The sequence below is a fragment of the Pecten maximus genome, chromosome 7 (assembly GCF_902652985.1).
Source record: "Pecten maximus chromosome 7, xPecMax1.1, whole genome shotgun sequence".
In the NCBI taxonomy this organism is placed as follows: Eukaryota; Metazoa; Mollusca; class Bivalvia; order Pectinida; family Pectinidae; genus Pecten; species Pecten maximus.
In genome coordinates this window covers 22,611,181-22,628,470 of record NC_047021.1, presented here as the reverse complement: position 1 = coordinate 22,628,470, position 17,290 = coordinate 22,611,181, and the positions used below count along the sequence as shown (strand labels likewise).

Genomic DNA, 17,290 nt, shown 5'->3' with positions numbered 1-17,290 from the left:
ACGTATGTCACTTAGGGAACACTATACATATGTCACTTTGGGAACACTATGGTGATGTATATATGTCACTTAGGGAACACTATTGTGATGTACGTATGTCACATTGGGAACACTATTATGATGTATGTATGTCACTTAGGGAACACTATTGTGATGTACAGTGGACCCTCGATAATCCGAACACCTTCATTCCCAGTCCAAACCGTCCGGATTACGAGTTTTCCGGAGTGCCGAATTTCGTGTAACAGGTCAAAAAAAATGTCGTGTAAGAGTTATCTCCCTTGATTATATACAATCCGGGACGTTTCATAAACACGTCTAATTGTCAGACTTTTTAACAATAAATATACTTATGTTTCTGATATGATTCTTGTTTTGTTTTGTAGAAAGTAAAAAACAAACTATGTTTTTAAAAGAACATGTAAAGTGAAAGTTGTTTTATTTATAGCGGGCATATGTGACCTACAAACAACACACATGTGTCACGTCCCGGAGGTTCACAAACAAGTAGAAATTACAAACGTTAAATACCTTAATAAAATACCCGGATTTTACAACTTACCGTCAGTCCATGTTTTTTTTTATGATTTTTACGTACCAGAAACCCCAAGCTATCTATTTAAAAGTACGCGACACCAGCGAGAACTACCAAAGATGTCCGATAATTATTAAACCCGTATTCACTTAACAATGTGACGCTTAGTTAAGTATCAGACGACTATTGACTAATTTGTGTGTAATCAATCCAGTTCTTGTGATCACTGCTTAATACGTAAATGTGTATGTAATTAATAACATGCTTTCAATGAGTCGTCGTTTCACGTAACGGTGTTACAAAGCCGATATCCGTGTTTACCCAATACAAGTGTTAATGATGTTAATTACCGATCATAAATTTATTACATGTATTTGAGATTGATTAATTATCGTATCACGTACTGTATGTTTGTGCATAAATTCTGTAACATTTAGGTCGTAGAGAAAAAGCACTACCGTTGTAAAAACAAAAGCTACCCATTGTAACACAGGTAAACACCCGGGGCTATGACCTGGCAGCGGTCGCTATGACTACGCACAGTGTCAAGCGATAGTCTGTACAGCTGTCGACACGGGTGACTTGCCCCAACATTTTTTTCTCCTCGTGGTGAAAAAATCGTCCGGATTATTGAGGGAAATTTACTAATGAAAAGTACGTTCCGTTCCCAAAATGGGCTTCCGGAATCGGCATCCGAATTTCCGGACTGGTGAGTACAAATAACGTTACGGAAATCCGTTCCCGTGCATTTCCGTCCGGACTGTGAGTTTTCCGGACTATCGGCGTCCGGATTATCGCGGGTCCACTGTATATATGTCACTTTGGGAACACTATTGTGATGTACGTATGTCACATTGGGAACACTATTGTAATGTATGTATGTCACTTTGGGAACACTATTGTGATGTATGTATGTCACTTTGGAAACACTGTTGTAATGTACGTATGTGTCACTTTGGGAACACTATTGTGATGTTCGTATATCACTTTGGGAACACTATTGTGATGTACGTATGTCACTTTGGGAACACTATTGTGATGTATGTATGTCACTTTGGGAACACTATTGTGATAAATTTATATGTCACTTTGGGAATACAGTGATTTTTTTCATCCCTTTTTACAGGGGCCTGTACCTTTTCAATTGGGAAAATACAGCGGCATTTTTCCCCAATTGGGAAAATTTGCTGTTGGTTTTAAATGAAAAAAAAGGTCTATAACACATCCAAATATTTATTTATCTGTTAAACTTTCAACATTCATCTGGCCTAATGATTCTTAATAGCTATCTAAAGGGCCATTTTCCTTGTTTTTTTGCCCCTTGAGCATGTCCACCAAAGAGTCCAGGCCAGTGGTCATGTTTTTTTTCAATTTTCTTGAAGGATGCGTCCCAAGTTTTACACCCTTTGTAACAACTCGAATGTGCACCAAAAAATAAACAATTCTCAGTACTTTCACACATGTCACACTACTGTGATAAAGCCAAGAGAAGGCAGATCTATATTTGGCAGCATTAAATGTTCGTCTATCGACGCTGCTTCTCTTTTTTCCTGATAAAGTAATACCAGATTTTCGTCGCGGGTTACATGTACATTGACGTTTGCTACGGGTAAACATTCTGTCTGGACGGTTGATAAAACAGATTCAATGTTGGATGATGATTCATTGGTTGACAGGTTGTTTTGTATATCGCCGCCGGAAGACTTTTTGAAGAAGTTACTCACTTTCGTAAGGCCTTTCCTATCTTTTTTTGTCAGTCTTTTGACATAATATTTCGAGTTGTGCGACTCTTGTTTACATGATCTTAAACTTTCAAACGCTTTTCATAGCATATGTGAGACACGTGTGCAATTAAAACACTCGATCGACACAGACTTTCGCGGTGCGCTCGATTTGAAACATTGAGGAAAACGACATCGATTCAGACACGGAAACAGAAAGCACGGGAATTTGCGATATCGAACGCGACCGACATAGAACGAGAACACCGGCGTTGAAAATATCTTGTGAAATACATTTTGATCGGCATTTCTTTATACCAATTAATATGAAGGGATATTTTCTGAATGGGAAAATATGAGCAAGAAATTGGGAAAATACAACAAAATTTCTCTAGGGGAAGGGGCCGAAATTCGGCCCCAAATCGACCCTAAAAAAACCCCACTGGAACACTATTGTGATGTATGTATGTCACTTTGGGAACACTATACGTATATCACTTAGGGAACACTATTGTGATGTATATGTGTCACATTGGGAACACTATTGTGATGTATGTATGTCACATTGGGAACACTATTGTGATGTATGTATGTCACATTGGGAACACTATTGTGATGTATGTATGTCACTTAGGGAACACTATTGTGATGTACGTATTTCACTTAGGGAACACTATTGTGATGTACGTATGTCACTTTGGGAACAATATTGTGATGTATGTATGTCACTTAGGGAACACTATTGTGATGTATGTATGTCACTTTGGGAACACTATTGTGATGTACGTATTTCACTTAGGGAACACTATTGTGATGTATGTACGTATGTCACTTTGGGAACAATATTGTGATGTACGTATTTCACTTAGGGAACACTATTGTGATGTACGTATTTCACTTAGGGAACACTATTGTGATGTATGTATGTCACTTTGGGAACAATATTGTGATGTATGTATGTCACTTTGGGAACACTATTGTGATGTACGTAAGTCACTTTGGGAACACTATTGTGATGTACGTATGTCACTTAGGGAACACTATTGTGATGTACGTATGTCACTTTGGGAACACTATTGTGATGTATGTATGTCACTTTGGGAACACTATTGTGATGTATGTATGTCACTTTGGGAACACTATTGTGATGTATGTATGTCACTTTGGGAACACTATTGTGATGTATGTCACTTTGGGAACACTATTGTGATGTATGTATGTCACTTTGGGAACACTATTGTGATGTATGTATGTCACTTTGGGAACAATATTGTGATGTATGTATGTCACTTTGGGAACACTATTGTGATGTACGTATGTCACTTTGGGAACACTATTGTGATGTACGTATGTCACTTTGGGAACACTATTGTGATGTATGTATATATGTCACTTTGGGAACAATGTCACTATAGTGATGTTTGTCACTTTGTGAACACTTTTGTGACTTCATAATACGTGGTATATTACGTGGCATCCTTTTATACAAAATTAAATCTTTGTAGTAAAAAGTATATTCTGTCAATCATGGTTATAAATAGAAGTAATGAATACACATCTGTATACAAGTGAGTTATACAATAAATAGAATCTAACCCTCTTATTCATGTTGAATTTTCAAGTTTTACTAAATTATACACAATGAAAATTAGATGTATAAAAGTTCATTTGAATTAACTGGTCATGATCAATTTTCTTGAAATGTTAGGAAAGTAAGTTATTTATTAGATGCAAATGCCAAATGATTTACTTTTCAAATAAAAACTAATGGTCACCATAATCTGTACTTGTTACACTTGCAGATATTTATTATGACAAATGAAAACCAGTAACCATATTGTTTTTAGAAATTTACATATTTAAGCTGAGTGTATGACTCATAAAAACATGGTGGTTAGTTATATATTGTTTGACGATCACAGGTGAGGTGGTGGAAAGTTAGGTAAACATTATTGTTTGTAGCTAAACAAATAGCATTTTCTGATCTCATTCCCTGCGACCTCTGTCATTATACACTGTAAAACACAAGATTTCAAAATGCTAAGACTATTCAACAATAACTTTAAATTAATGAACTTTAAAATATATAATTAACATATTATTATCAACACATTAACGTATTATATATAGGTGGGCTTTGTTACATAAGAGAATCATGGTTTGTGGACCACGTCAGAAGCAGAAACACTTGTCAACCCAATAGAATGTTATTTAAAAGGGTCATACAGTTAAGTTAACTAGGGTTACATCACTAGTGATGAAACTTATCGGGGAACGCAGAAAAAATAGTGAAACATGTTACCAACAAAAGTGGTATTGGAACAAAAGACGAAACTATTTCTATGATATTAACTCAACTACTTATAGAACATATATATGATACTTATAGAAACTGGTATTGTTACTTATAGAACATCCATTGGGACTTACAGAACATCCATTGGTTACTTATAGAACATGTATTGGTTACTTATAGAACATACATTGGTTACTTATAGAACATGTATTGGTTACTTATCATTCTCCTCAGACTTTCTCCTAGTCTGTACCTTACATACACTTTATACCCCAGACTTTCTCCTAGTCTGTACCTTACATACACTTTATACCCCAGACTTTCTCCTAGTCTGTACCTTACATACACTTTATACCTCAGACTTTCTCCTAGTCTATACCTTACATACACTTTATACCCCAGACTTTCTCCTAGTCTGTACCTTACATACACTTTATACCCCAGACTTTCTCCTAGTCTGTACCTTACATACACTTTATACCCCAGACTTTCTCCTAGTCTGTACCTTACATACACTTTATACCCCAGACTTTCTCCTAGTCTGTACCTTACATACACTTTATACCCCAGACTTTCTCCTAGTCTGTACCTTACATACACTTTATACCCCAGACTTTCTCCTAGTCTGTACCTTACATACACTTTATACCCCAGACTTACTCCTAGTCTGTACCTTACATACAATGATACACTTTATACCTCAGACTTTCTCCTAGTCTGTACCTTACATACACTTTATACCCCAGACTTTCTCCTAGTCTATACCTTACATACACTTTATACCCCAGACTTTCTCCTAGTCTGTACCTTACATACACTTTATACCCCAGACTTTCTCCTAGTCTGTACCTTACATACACTTTATACCCCAGACTTTCTCCTAGTCTGTACCTTACATACACTTTATACCTCAGACTTTCTCCTAGTCTGTACCTTACATACACTTTATACCCCAGACTTTCTCCTAGTCTGTACCTTACATACACTTTATACCCCAGACTTTCTCCTAGTCTGTACCTTACATACAATGATACACTTTATACCCCAGACTTTCTCCTAGTCTGTACCTTACATACACTTTATACCCCAGACTTTCTCCTAGTCTGTACCTTACATACACTTTATACCCCAGACTTTCTCCTAGTCTGTACCTTACATACACTTTATACCCCAGACTTTCTCCTAGTCTGTACCTTACATACACTTTATACCCCAGACTTTCTCCTAGTCTGTACCCTACATACACTTTATACCCCAGACTTTCTCCTAGTCTGTACCTTACATACACTTTATACCCCAGACTTTCTCCTAGTCTGTACCTTACATACACTTTATACCCCAGACTTTCTCCTAGTCTGTACCTTACATACACTTTATACCCCAGACTTTCTCCTAGTCTGTACCTTACATACACTTTATACCTCAGACTTTCTCCTAGTCTGTACCTTACATACACTTTATACCTCAGACTTTGTCCTAGTCTGTACCTTACATACACTTTATACCCCAGACTTTGTCCTAGTCTGTACCTTACATACACTTTATACCTCAGACTTTCTCCTAGTCTGTACCTTACATACACTTTATACCTCAAACTTTCTCCTAGTCTGTACCTTACATACACTTTATACCTCAGACTTTCTCCTAGTCTATACCTTACATACACTTTATACCCCAGACTTTCTCCTAGTCTGTACCTTACATACACTTTATACCCCAGACTTTCTCCTAGTCTGTACCTTACATACACTTTATACCTCAGACTTTCTCCTAGTCTGTACCTTACATACACTTTATACCCCAGACTTTCTCCTAGTCTGTACCTTACATACACTTTATACCTCAGACTTTCTCCTAGTCTGTACCTTACATACACTTTATACCCCAGACTTTCTCCTAGTCTGTACCTTACATACACTTTATACCCCAGACTTTCTCCTAGTCTGTACCTTACATACACTTTATACCCCAGACTGTCTCCTAGTCTGTACCTTACATACACTTTATACCTCAGACTTTCTCCTAGTCTGTACCCTACATACACTTTATACCCCAGACTTTCTCCTAGTCTGTACCTTACATACACTTTATACCTCAGACTTTCTCCTAGTCTGTACCTTACATACACTTTATACCCCAGACTTTCTCCTAGTCTGTACCTTACATACACTGATACACTTTATACCCCAGACTTTCTCCTAGTCTGTACCTTACATACACTTTATACCCCAGACTTTCTCCTAGTCTGTACCTTACATACACTTTATACCTCAGACTTTCTCCTAGTCTGTACCTTACATACACTTTATACCCCAGACTTTCTCCTAGTCTGTACCTTACATACACTTTATACCTCAGACTTTCTCCTAGTCTGTACCTTACATACACTTTATACCCCAGACTTTCTCCTAGTCTGTACCTTACATACACTTTATACCCCAGACTTTCTCCTAGTCTGTACCTTACATACACTTTATACCCCAGACTTTCTCCTAGTCTGTACCTTACATACACTTTATACCCCAGACTTTCTCCTAGTCTGTACCTTACATACACTTTATACCCCAGACTTTCTCCTAGTCTGTACCTTACATACACTTTATACCCAGACTTTCTCCTAGTCTGTACCTTACATACACTTTATACCCCAGACTTTCTCCTAGTCTGTACCTTACATACACTTTATACCCCAGACTTTCTCCTAGTCTGTACCTTACATACACTTTATACCCCAGACTTTCTCCTAGTCTGTACCTTACATACACTTTATACCCCAGACTTTCTCCTAGTCTGTACCTTACATACACTTTATACCCCAGACTTTCTCCTAGTCTGTACCTTACATACACTTTATACCCCAGACTTTCTCCTAGTCTGTACCTTACATACACTTTATACCCCAGACTTTCTCCTAGTCTGTACCTTACATACACTTTATACCCCAGACTTTCTCCTAGTCTGTACCTTACATACACTTTATACCCCAGACTTTCTCCTAGTCTGTACCCTACATACACTTTATACCTCAGACTTTCTCCTAGTCTGTACCTTACATACACTTTATACCCCAGACTTTCTCCTAGTCTGTACCCTACATACACTTTATACCTCAGACTTTCTCCTAGTCTGTACCTTACATACACTTTATACCCCAGACTTTCTCCTAGTCTGTACCCTTACATACACTTTATACCCCAGACTTTCTCCTAGTCTGTACCCTACATACACTTTATACCCCAGACTTTCTCCTAGTCTGTACCTTACATACACTTTATACCTCAGACTTTCTCCTAGTCTGTACCTTACATACACTTTATACCCCAGACTTTCTCCTAGTCTGTACCTTACATACACTTTATACCTCAGACTTTCTCCTAGTCTGTACCTTACATACACTTTATACCCCAGACTTTCTCCTAGTCTGTACCTTACATACACTTTATACCTCAGACTTTCTCCTAGTCTGTACCTTACATACACTTTATACCCCAGACTTTCTCCTAGTCTGTACCTTACATACACTTTATACCTCAGACTTTCTCCTAGTCTGTACCTTACATACACTTTATACCTCAGACTTTCTCCTAGTCTGTACCTTACATACACTTTATACCTCAGACTTTCTCCTAGTCTGTACCCTACATACACTTTATACCCCAGACTTTCTCCTAGTCTGTACCTTACATACACTTTATACCTCAGACTTTCTCCTAGTCTGTACCTTACATACACTTTATACCTCAGACTTTCTCCTAGTCTGTACCTTACATACACTTTATACCTCAGACTTTCTCCTAGTCTATACCTTACATACACTTTATACCTCAGACTTTCTCCTAGTCTGTACCTTACATACACTTTATACCTCAGACTTTCTCCTAGTCTGTACCTTACATACACTTTATACCCCAGACTTTCTCCTAGTCTGTACCTTACATACACTTTATACCTCAGACTTTCTCCTAGTCTGTACCTTACATACACTTTATACCTCAGACTTTCTCCTAGTCTGTACCTTACATACACTTTATACCCCAGACTTTCTCCTAGTCTGTACCTTACATACACTTTATACCCCAGACTTTCTCCTAGTCTGTACCTTACATACACTTTATACCTCAGACTTTCTCCTAGTCTGTACCTTACATACACTTTATACCTCAGACTTTCTCCTAGTCTGTACCTTACATACACTTTATACCTCAGACTTTCTCCTAGTCTGTACCCTACATACACTTTATACCCCAGACTTTCTCCTAGTCTGTACCCTACATACACTTTATACCCCAGACTTTCTCCTAGTCTGTACCCTACATACACTTTATACCTCAGACTTTCTCCTAGTCTGTACCCTACATACACTTTATACCTCAGACTTTCTCCTAGTCTGTACCTTACATACACTTTATACCTCAGACTTTCTCCTAGTCTGTACCTTACATACACTTTATACCCCAGACTTTCTCCTAGTCTGTACCTTACATACACTTTATACCTCAGACTTTCTCCTAGTCTGTACCTTACATACACTTTATACCTCAGACTTTCTCCTAGTCTGTACCTTACATACACTTTATACCTCAGACTTTCTCCTAGTCTGTACCTTACATACACTTTATACCCCAGACTTTCTCCTAGTCTGTACCTTACATACACTTTATACCTCAGACTTTCTCCTAGTCTGTACCTTACATACACTTTATACCCCAGACTTTCTTCTAGTCTGTACCTTACATACACTTTATACCCCAGACTTTCTCCTAGTCTGTACCCTACATACACTTTATACCCCAGACTTTGTCCTAGTCTGTACCCTACATACACTTTATACCCCAGACTTTGTCCTAGTCTGTACCCTACATACACTTTATACCTCAGACTTTCTCCTAGTCTGTACTTGTGGTTGTCCTTGGACATTTTTTGGTGACCAGGCAGATATACCAAATAATAAGGTCATGTACGTTTGTACCTTGCTGTCACTCTCATTTGAGTCGATTATCTGGTCGGTGACCTTTTACCTCTGTAGACCAATGAGAGGCATAGTTGTACTGGTACTCTGACACTTCCTTCTTGTCGTAAAACCAAGGTAAACTTTATCTTCGGTCACAACAGTAAACATCATTATATATACATATAATCTGAACCTACCAGAATTTAACTTTGAAAGTCCTTAGATAAATCTATTGGTATATAACTGTAAAATTAAAAATAAGTATTTAAGAAAATGAAGGATGGAATATCCCCATCCTTTGAAATGTATGGTACGTGAACAGGATAGTCACTTAAACAGATACATAGTATTTTAATTAGATTTTTAAACTGTCAAGAAAATTTGTGAATTATGATTTACACATGTCATAATTTTCTGCATTGACATAAATGTATTGTTAAAATATATATAGGATGTAATTTGAATTTTGCACTGGTTCATTTGAGCTGATTCTTACCACATTAAGATCCAATTCAATTCCGAGAAACCATCAAGTGTGTCTGAATCGAGTACAATAACGCTTTACTTATATGACCCTGGAAATGTTTCTGAGTGCAAAAGTTATGTTTCTTATCCTTGTAAAGTTAATCTAAATAATCCACATGCCTATATACAAGGTATTTCTGGACCAAGTACAAATTTCCTTTCCAGTCCAATGTTTCTGGGCTGAATACAAATTTTGCTTTCCAGTCCAATGGGGCCGCGGTGCTCCGGCTCCTCCAAAACCTGGCACATCCTTAAAGGACCCTGGCTGTTAATAGGATGTTAAACAAAGAACAAACCAAAACCAATGTTTCTGGACTGTATACAAATGTTCCTTTCCTGTCCAATGTTTCTGGACTGAATACAAATGTTACTTTTCCTGTCCAGTGTTTCTGGACTGAATACAAATGTTCCTTTCCTGTCCGATGTTTCTGGACTGAATACAAATGTTCCTTTCCTGTCCAATGTTTCTGGACTGAATACAAATGTTCCTTTCCTGTCCAATGTTTCTGGACTGAATACAAATGTTACTTTTCCTGTCCAGTGTTTCTGGACTGAATACAAATGTTCCTTTCCTGTCCGATGTTTCTGGACTGAATACAAATGTTCCTTTCCTGTCCAATGTTTCTGGACTGAATACAAATGTTCCTTTCCTGTCCAATGTTTCTGGACTGAATACAAATGTTCCTTTTCTGTCCAATGTTTCTGGACTGAATACAAATGTTCCTTTCCTGTCCAATGTTTCTGGACTGAATACAAATGTTCCTTTTCCTGTCCGATGTTTCTGGACTGAATACAAATGTTACTTTCCTGTCCAATGTTTCTGGACTGAGTACAAATGTTCCTTTCCTGTCCGATGTTTCTGGACTGAATACAAATGTTCCTTTCCTGTCCAATGTTTCTGGGCTGAATACAAATGTTACTTTCCTGTCCAAATTTTCTGGACTGAATACAAATGTTCCTTTCCTGTCCAATGTTCTGGGCTGAGTACAAATGTTCCTTTTCCTGTCCAGTGTTTCTGGACTGAATACAAATGTTACTTTCCTGTCCAATGTTCTGGGCTGAGTACAAATGTTCCTTTTCCTGTCCAGTATTTCTGGACTGAATTCAAATGTTCCTTTCCTGTCCAATTTTTCTGGACTGTATACAAATGTTCCTCCTGTCCGATGTTTCTGGACTGAATACAAATGTTACTTTCCTGTCCAATTTTCTTGGGCTGAATACAAATGTTCCTTTCCTGTCCAATGTTCTGGGCTGAGTAAAAATGTTCCTTTTCCTGTCCAATGTTTCTGGACTGAATACAAATGTTCCTTTTCCTGTCCAGTATTTCTGGACTGAATTCAAATGTTCCTTTCCTGTCCAATGTTTCTGGACTGAATACAAATGTTACTTTCCTGTCCAGTTTTCTTGGGCTGAATACAAATGTTCCTTTCCTGTCCAATGTTCTGGGCTGAGTACAAATGTTCCTTTTAATTTCATGTCCAATGTTTCTGAACCGAATACAAATGCAGAGGTGTCAAAATATTTGTTCAAGCCACTTCCCGTGGGGAACATTTGTATTCAGTCCAGAAACATGGGACATGAAACAGGGGTGTGTTTTGTATCATTTTCTGTTTCTTTCTTATTTTTGTGAATTCCTTAATTCTGATCTGAAGTAAAACGTCCTATTTTGACAAAAATCATTTAACAGATGAAAAATTCTTCTATCTAACTTTCATTTTGACCTTTGACCAATCAAAGAAAAAGTTTGTTGGTTCTTCATCTCCTACATTACATGTCACCGGAACTCTATACTTTGGGTGTTTATTTATCATCTTTGTATTCTTGACGTATAATTCCACATCCAGTGGGGTATTGTCACATGCCTAACTTTCTCAATAAAAATCAATGACATACATTTTTATTGTAAGAGTATAAAGATGAGTAAAGGTTGCTAATAATACTGGAACAACTATGAATAACACCAGGAGATGGTAATAATCTGATTCATAGACATATTGTGCTCATATAGCCGTGGAGACCCGGAAGGACACATCATAGTGTGTAATGAGTCAGAAAAGATCATGGAGGTTAGGGATAATAAAAAGGTTATCATTGCATCAGCTTAAAACAAAGGAGTAGATATACAGATAGACATGATGGTTTGTGGTAAATCGGTAGTCAGTATCAAATTCTGACTCATATCCTTGTCACATTAACTGTAATGTCTGGGGCCGTCTCAAGACTGTGGCTGTTTAATGTTTTGTGGATTTGATGAAATTTTACACCATTTATATGTAATAAATACAACTGGGTATTAAAATGTTATATAATACTGGAGAAAACAAAACTTGCACAAACAGAAGTTTTTACATGAATGCTTTTTGTCAATGTTGACAGATTTCAGCTGTCAGTGTTTTGTATGTGTGTATTGGTATACCTGTTGTACACATAAACATTGTGCAGAGAAGACCGATGTGTTTCTGCTGATGTGTTTCTGCTATGTCCCTCGGTCAAAAATATGTTAGGACGAGAAACAAATGATTTATCACCGGTCCACTAAGTATCTCGTAATACATTGAAATAAAAATTGTCTACATTGATAAAAACACTGTAGCCTGAAGCAACACAATCCAAAAATGGAAGTAGACAGAACGACCAATCAGGGTTGGTTGTTTTGAGGTGATGAATGTGTTATGTGCTGTGTGATGTTATCTTGGAGGAAAATGTCAGGTCTGCTCGCCTGTTGTTTCCTTTTAACATTTTAAATATTTAATGACAAGAAGATCTATCATTTGTATTCCTCTTATCTTGCTATCTTGCAGAATAATCATTTAGTTTAGGCTCATATTTTGAAAATGTTTGTCTTGACAATAATGTGTAGTGATGAAATATTGGTTTGTGGTAATAATCTGCGTGGTTTCATGTTTTAACCTTTAACCAAATACAAAAATACTATGAGCTATTTCGTCTGCCAGGTATCCAACCCTTGACCCTTGCAATTGACTTCCCAGTCTGCAATCTATCATTGTGCCTAAGGGAAGATCCCTGTGCTGCTATAGCATATATATAGAGCTGGAATCTGACTATATACAACGTATGTCCAATTAAAACCTGACGCAAACATGACCTCCCCTGCTTGTATTATCAATTACATCATAATGTTCTTAAGATGACCGCTAGGCCTGAAAACATTAACAATAGTCGTTAAGATGACCACTATAGGCCTAAAAACATTAACAATAGTTGTTAAGATGACCACTAGGCCTGTAAACATTAACAATAGTCGTTAAGATGACCACTATAGGCCTAAAAACATTAACAATAGTCGTTAAGATGACCACTAGGCCTGTAAACATTAACAATAGTCGTTAAGATGACCACTATAGGCCTATAAAACATTAACAATAGTCGTTAAAATGACCACTATAGGCCTAAAAACATTAACAATAGTCGTTAAGATGACCACTAGGCCTGTAAACATTAACAATAGTCGTTAAGATGACCACTATAGGCCTATAAAAACATTAACAATAGTCGTTAAGATGACCACTAGGCCTAAAAACATTAACAATAGTCGTTAAGATGACCACTAGGCCTGTAAACATTAACAATAGTCGTTAAGATGACCAATAGGCCTGAAAACATTAACAATAGTCGTTAAGATGACCAATAGGCCTGAAAACATTAACAATAGTCGTTAAGATGACCAATAGGCCTGAAAACATTAACAATAGTCGTTAAGATGACCGCTAGGCCATAGGCCTGAAAACATTAACAATAGTTGTTAAGATGACCACTATAGGCCTGAAAACATTAACAATAGTTGTTAAGATGACAACTAGCTAGGCCTGAAAACATTAACAATAGTTGTTAAGATGACCGCTAGGCCATAGGCCTGAAAACATTAACAATAGTCTTTAAGATGACCGCTAGGCCTGTAAACATTAACAATAGTCGATAAAATGACCGCTAGGCCTGAAAACATTAGCAAATGAAACTACCATATTGACTGGATCTCTTTAAAAAAGAACTCAAAATGGCAATTGCAGTTGATTATCGGTATAAGCGATAATTATATAAGTTGATTATCGGTATTAGTGGTAATCAACTGCAATTACCATTTTGAGGTCAAAAGCTTAGCGTCCAGTATTATATATAGAAATTATAATATTAAAAACTTGTTGTTCTGTAAAGCATGAGTGCTTTCATTATATCTTCAAATACTTTACATTGTTAGGCTTACATGGTTACCTACATAGGTAACAAAGTAAGTGTAAAGCATCTGATGATATGATGAAAGTGTTCATGCTTTCCAGATCAACACGTTTTTAATACATGTATTATTGTTTATTATTAAGTAAGTGAATCAGTTGTAAAAGATGTATTTCCTTTTATAACTGTCTTTGTTTTCAGAATCCAAGGGTCTCATTTTCAATATTGCATGCTTCAAATGCAATGTATGTCATTAATTTTTCAATGCTCAGGTATGGGATGTTGTTTGATTGGTTGCAGAAAATTTAAAATTGACCAATTGAAATGCTGATAAACGTTGAAGAGCTCCATATAATCTGAGATCTAAGCCCTGACAATTTTTACTGTTACTTTCTAGTCTGTAACACAACATATTACATTTTCTGATCACATATATGGACTAGCCAAATCATATTAACAAACCTCTGAATTGTGGCATTCATTTTTTATTCATGATATAACAAAATCAAGGATGTTAAACATATATCCAGAGAGCGAACCCTGGAATACTGATGATGAACTCTCAACCTACTATACGTCGATATGTCCATATGTACATATATAAAACACAGAACCGGTATCTTAAATCAGTGTGCCTTGCCAACTGGAAATACCCAAATATATTTTGATACATATATTGTCATAAAAAACTAGAATTATCTTCCTTTGTAATTAACACAATGGAACGTTACACAATGCCTTTGAGGGATTGGCTGTCCTTTGCGGCGTGAAGAATGTCTTCTCGAGCGAAGTTTTAACCTATTTCACAGAATGTCATTGAAAGTTCCTGTGTAACAGCATACCTGTGTATTGTGACACGTAAAATTAATGGCTGTTAAGGTGCAAATATGAACAATAAAAGTCTGCTATTAGTCATGGACATGAAATCTTAACTATAGTAATTGTAAACTTGTCTCATAAGTAAACAGGAACACTATAATTGTATCATGCATTCCAGTGTTTTGATTCCCATGGTAATTTTTACACAATATATGTGGTACAATGATATGTACACACTTCAAGGTTACCTAGATAATTAAACTGTCAGGTGGGTATTCTTTGGATGTTGATTCAAGTTAACACTGCAAGTTTATCAATTATGCAAACTAGTTAACTTTAAGTTATCAGGTAGCATAAAGTAAGGTCCACAATTATGTAGGAGTATGGAACAACAAGATTGACCTGGATATAGATTCCAACTGTCAGGAGGGTCCCTAGGGGCCATTAGCTAGGAGATCACTAGTGTGTCAGGGTCCAAAGACTGGAGGCTGCCCTGAGTGATCATTGGTAAAGAGGTTCCCAAGGGATCAACTGTTAGGAGGGGAGGGTCCCTAGGGTCCATTAGTTAGGAGATCACTAGTGTGTCAGGGTCCAAAGACTGGAGGTTGCCCAGTGATCATTGGTAAAGAGGTTCCCAAGGGATCAACTGTTAGGAGGGTCCCTAGGGGCCATTAGTTAGATCACTAGTGTGTCAGGGTCCAAAGACTGGAGGCTGCCCAGTGATCATTGGTAAAGAGGTTCCCAAGGGATCAACTGTTAGGAGGGTCCCTAGGGGCCATTAGTTAGATCACTAGTGTGTCAGGGTCCAAAGACTGGAGGCTGCCCAGTGATCATTGGTAAAGAGGTTCCCAAGGGATCAACTGTTAGGAGGGTCCCTAGGGGCCATTAGTTAGATCACTAGTGTGTCAGGGTCCAAAGACTGGAGGCTGCCCAGTGATCATTGGTAAAGAGGTTCCCAAGGGATCAACTGTTAGGAGGGACAATGCTTAGAAGTGTATCAGGGTCTAACAGTCAGGAAGGTCCCTGGCAGTGGCCAATAAATAGGAAAATCCTGATAGTTAGGAATGCTCCTAGGGCCAAAAACTGAAGATGGTCCCTTGGGGCCAATACACAGTCAAGAATGGTTCTAATAAGGTTCAAGGGGGTCCCTAGGGGCCAATACACAGTCAAGAATGGTTCTAATAAGGTTCAAGGGGGTCCCTTGGGGCCAATACACAGTCAAGAATGGTTCTAATAGGGCTTAAAAGGGTCCCTAGGGGCCAATACACCATCAGGAATGGTTCCAATAAAGTTCACAAAGAATTACACATAGATCCTGTAATGTACAAAACACGAAGTCTGAACATATCTATTTATTTAAAAAATAATTGAGTGCAGTGTTATCCTTAACTGATTTCAGGATGTAAGTATGATAACGTTTCAACTGCATACCAACATTCAAAGTTATTCGATTACAAGTCGTAATTCCCAGTAATAGATAAAAAAAATGCCATTAGCAAGATTTGTATAGCTGTGAACATGTCTGCACTTTAGGTATATAGACACCGCTTCAATCAGACTAGACCACATTGCCCAGGTAGACCGACATAGCTATGACATGCCCCAGGGAGTTTGGGCTGGCAATCTATTTATAACATACATGCAATAGACATCTTACATGGAAAATCTGAAGGTTTTTTGTCCTTCATGAAAAAGTTTAGATTTAAGGTCTTGTGTTACATGTACATGTAATTTGTATATTTAAACAAAAATAGGTATTCCTGACTCAGGAACGAAACAACTATTTAATGAATGTGATTCTGTAACTGACTAGATATTACCTGTAAATTCTATTGTGTTGATTAGATTTGATCAAGATAAAAACACGGGATTTCCATCCAGGAAATTATCGTAGACATGTTATCATTCTGACAGTCTCTTTAATATGTTTTACCTACATTTTACCTCTGTTTTCTCTTTGCTTCCCTTCTCTTACCTGTCATTTGACTACTATGACATTGAACGATTTGCATGCCTTTTATAGCCAGTCAATCATGTTATAGATGTGCTAATTATCAAGTCAGTATGTGTCAGAGTATTGGAATTTTGAATTTTGTTGGGGAACATTTTTTCAAGTTGCTATTTCTGTTTTATTTTTGATGCTCTGACCATGAAACATTGCACACATCTTCAAAAGAGCATTTCTACTATATGTGATCAAAATAAACCATTTTTAAAAGAATTTGAAATTTTCAATTTTTGATCATTGACCT

General features: G+C 37.2%; 1 protein-coding gene across 1 annotated transcript in view; it reads left to right on the top strand.

The window, feature by feature from the left end:
• The window catches only part of LOC117331932 (neural Wiskott-Aldrich syndrome protein-like), a 37,653-nt gene that overhangs the window by 6,720 nt on the left and 13,643 nt on the right, over positions 1–17,290 (top strand). The gene's annotated exons all lie outside the window — the stretch shown is intronic.